The following is a 4498-nucleotide window of genomic DNA, read 5'->3' as shown; positions in this document are numbered from 1 at the left end:
CAGAATTTCTAATCATAAAAAATATGATGAAATTGTCTTAAACTTAAGTCATCAATAAAAATTGTGAAATAAAAGTCGACATTTTATTTGTACCTTGACAATTTAAAACTCTCATTTTTATCAACAAAAAATAAAAACAAAAAATATACCCTGCATCTCATGGAGAGTTTCAACTTCCAAATTGTCAATATCCCACTAGTCAATTATTTTCATGCTATGCCAAAATAAAATTGCAAGGAAGAAGGGCCTGTATGAGTTGTGGCTGTTACAATTTAAGTTTAACAAGTTTCTAGCATCTGTATATGTTTTACAGAAATGAAACACAAGTTAAATTAAAATAATAGAGAACGTGCTCCCTTAGGCCATGCATATACTAAAGTGGAATGATACAGAAAAGATTAGCATTGTCTCCAAACAAGAATGACACATAAATCCATGAAGCATTCCATATTTTTATATTATTATTTTATTATACTTTAGGTAAAAGATTACAGCTCAAGTTAATTATTTATACAAAAATTTATACATACATTGTTATGTGACACTAATTGCAATCCCTATAATGTGAAAGCACACTCCCCCTTTATACCCGGGGTTCCCCACATCTACCCAACCAGCTCCTGTCCTTTCCTGCCTTCTCGTGCTGCCTCCAGACAGGAGCTGCCCATTTGGTCTCAGCTGTCTGATTGAACTAAGAAGCACACTCTTCACAAGTATTATTTTATGTTTTTAGGCTAGTCATATTTTTGTCTGAACAGAGGGCTTTGAGAATGGTTTTACCCAGTAGTTTTTAAGCAGTGTGGTATTCAGTTTCCATGTATTTGTTTTTTCATTGCTCTTTCCATTATTAATTTCTACTTTTATAATGTTGTGATCAGTGAAGATACTTTGTATTATGTCAATGTTTTGAATTATGTGAGGGTAGTTTTGTGGCCTAAGATGTGATCTAACTGGAAAATGTTTCATGTGCACTGGAAAAGAATGTGTACTTTGCTGTTGTTGGTGGAGTGTTCTATATATGTCTATGAGGTCAAGTTGGTTGATTGTGGCCTCTAGATCTTCTGTATCTTTGTTGAGTTTCTTTGTAGATGTTCTGTCATTTACCAAGAGTAGTATGTTGGATTCTCCTACTATTACTGTGGTACTGTCAAATTCTCTTTTCAGTGCTGTTAGAGTTTTTTATGTGTTTTGGAGCGCTGCCACTGAGTGCATAGATATTTATTATTGTTATATCTTCATGTTGTAATGTCTGTTTAAACATTGTATAATGTCCTTCTTTGTCTTTTATAATGGATTTTCTTTTAAAGTCTATTTTATCTGAGATTAGTTTTGCCACTCCTGCTCTTTTTCTGTTGCTTTTTCCACCCTTTGATTTTTAGGATATTAATGTCTTTGTGTGTCTCTTGTAGACTGCATATTGATGTGTCCTGTCTTTTTATCCATTCTCTCACTCTCTGTCTCTTTATGAGTGCATTTAAGCCATTTACATACAGTGTGATTATTCACAGGTATGAGTTTATTGCTGTTATTTTGTAGTGTTTTTTTTTTTTCTTGTTATGCTGAATTTTTCTTTGTTCCTCTTAGTCTCCTGTGCTGAATTCCTTTTGCGGATTTTTTTTCATTTATTTTATTTTTATAGATTTTGTGTTTACTGATGCTTTATGTTTTTCTTTATTTTGATGAGTAGGTTTATGAACTTTCCTTGTGGTTACCTTGAAATTCATCCTTGTCCTCCTATGTTTGAACCGGTCTTTTATTGCTCAATATTGCTTTGACTTCCTTCCCATTTGAAAGTTCTCTACCTACACCATTTATTGTTCTGACATTGTTGTCATTTACAGATTGACATCTCTGGTTCCTTGTTGTAAACTTTTTAGTTTTGTTTTATCCTTGAGAATTCATTACCTAGGTTGGTATCTGGCTGATACAGCCTTGCATCCTAGATTCAGGCTGTTGCCTGATGTTGGTTCTCTAACCGTAAGACTCCCTTTAAAACTTCATATAAGTTTGGTTTGTTTTTTACTTATTCCCTTATTTTCCGTTTATCAGGAAATGTCCTAATTTTGCCATTATATGTGAGCGAAAGTTTTGCAGGTTATATTATTCTTGTTTGGCAATTTTTTTTTCTTTCAAGATTTTACATGTGTCATCCCATTGCCTTCTTGCCTGCATGGTTTCTGCCAAGTGATCAGAGCTTCGTCTTGTTGTTTCCTCTCTATATGAAACTTTTCATTTTTCTCAAGCTGCTCTCATGATTCTTCCTTTGTCTTTGGTTTTAGTGAATATGGTTATGATAATCCCGGGTGTTTTTCTTTAGAAGGCTATCCTACATGGGGTTCGTTGAGCTTCTTGGATGGTCAACTTTTCATCTTTCATATTAGGGAAGTTTTCTGTCAGTAAATCTTCAGTGATCCTCTCTGTGTTTTCCATTTTCTCCCCTGTCCTGAAACTCTGATCAGATGCAAATTTTTGCTGTTGATTGTATCCCACATTGTTATCAGGTTTTTTTCATTTTTCTTCATTCTTTTCTCTGATTTTTCCTCAAAGTGGTATCCAAGGATTTGTCTTCAATTTTGCTGAACCTGCCTTCTATTGTTTTAAATTTTCTCCTAAAACCTTGTATGGCACTGCTCATTTCTTACATCTTTTTGTTTATCTTTTGGATTTCTAATTGTTGTTTTTGTATGATTTCCAGTTGTTTATTTTGATATTTTTCCTGTATTATTTTCTTGAATTCTTCCATTGTTTTGTTTGTCTCTTCCATGATTTTCTCGTCTTTTCCATGATTTTGTCTATTTTTTGCTTATGTTTGTCTGCATTTTCCTTCATCTCTTGAAAAACCCTGAACATTAGGGTTTTGAATTTCCTATCAGGAAATTTCTGTCATTTTAAACTACCCACTTTCTGGTAGTTTGTTATAACAGCCCTAGGAAACTAATACACAAGCCCACTAGCTCTTTCATGCTGCTGATATTCTAAGCACACATTAATGCTTTTTGTTCCTCTTTAAAGAAAATCTTCCCATGTGTGCTCTTGATATCACCTATTTTCCTCTAATTTACTCAAGGACGTTGCTACAGAAATCCACTACTTATTCCCTTATAGTATTAACATTTTCCTATCTGCTGGGTCTCCCATCAAGAAAGAAGCATGTTGTTATTCCCCCACCCCTGTGATGGTTAATTTTATGTTCAACTTGGCAAGGCTATGGTGCCCAGTTGTTTGATCAAATGCTGGTTTAGATTTTGTTATGATATATTTACATGTGATTAAGTCAGTTGACCTTAAGTAAAGCATACTACCCTCTATAATGTAGTAGGGCTTCATTCAATCAGTTGAAGACATTAAGAGCAATACTGGGGAATTCCTGAAGACGTTTTCTGCCTCCATACTATGAGTATAAATCTTGCCAGAATCCCTCTTGATCCCTTCCAACCTGAATTACCGGTGCGGAGAAACAATACTGCCAGAATCTCCAGCCTGTCTGTCGCCTACAGATTTTGGACTTGCCAACCTCTACAACTGCATGAGCTAATTCCTCAAAATCTCTGTCTCTCTGTCTCTGTCTGTCTCTCTCTCTATGTATATATATTCATATATATTCTTTCTAAATACACAGTTATAATATATATTATATCTCTATCTCTATATTTATCTATCTATCTACATGTATATATATACCACCTCGTGTCTGTCAGTTTGTTGTATTGCAGTGACCTTGTGTGTTGCTGTGATGCTGGAAGCTTTGCCACCAGTATTTCTAATACCAGCGGGGTCACCCTTGGTAGACAGGTTTCAGCAAAGCTCCCAGACTAAGACAGATTATGAAGTTCCTGTCGTCTACTTCTGAAAATATTGACCGGTGAAAATCTTATGAATAGCAGTGGGACATTGTCTGGTATAGTGTCAGATGATGAGCCCCCTCAAAATATGACTGGGAAGAGCTCCTTCCTCAAAGTAAAGTCAACCTTAATGACATGGATGGAGTCAAGCTTTCGGGACCTTCATTTGCTGACATGGCACATCTCAAAACGAGAAGAAACAGCTGCAAACACCCATTAATAATTGGAACATGGTATTTACAAAGTATGAATGTAGGAAAATTGGAAGTCATCAAAAGACGAAATGGAATGCAGCTAAGATGAGTACAAGCAGCTATGAAGAGTTATCAGTCTTACTGGAGTAGAATGGTCCCTAATCTGACCTGAATGGTGCCCTAGAAATGAGGAAAAAAGGACAGAGAGACAGCCAGAGGAGAGATGGCCATGTGGAGATGCCTGCCAAGGAATGCCTGGGGCTATCAGAAGCAGAGAGAAATAAGAAAGAATCTTTAGAGAAAATGTGACCCCCCCCAACACATTATATTTGGATTAGTAACCTCCAAATATGAGGCAATAAATTTCTATTGTTTAAAGGCATTCATTTTGTGGTATTTTGTTGTTAAGAGTCCCAGGAAACTCCAGGCAAAGTGAATGTTAAAACTCTTAATATTGTCCTC

The 4498-nt window shown here is 35.5% G+C and overlaps 1 non-coding gene across 1 annotated transcript; it reads left to right on the top strand.

Annotated features, from left to right (window-relative positions):
• The first annotated feature begins 351 nt into the window (after positions 1-351).
• LOC111748880 (U6 spliceosomal RNA) lies at positions 352-455 on the top strand. The gene has a single exon (XR_002784360.1). It is a non-coding gene; the product is annotated as a U6 spliceosomal RNA (small nuclear RNA).
• The last annotated feature ends 4043 nt before the right edge of the window (positions 456-4498 follow it).

The sequence above is a fragment of the Loxodonta africana genome, chromosome 16, assembly GCF_030014295.1.
Source record: "Loxodonta africana isolate mLoxAfr1 chromosome 16, mLoxAfr1.hap2, whole genome shotgun sequence".
Lineage (NCBI taxonomy): Eukaryota > Metazoa > Chordata > Mammalia > Proboscidea > Elephantidae > Loxodonta > Loxodonta africana.
This window is presented reverse-complemented; position numbering and strand designations above follow the sequence as displayed.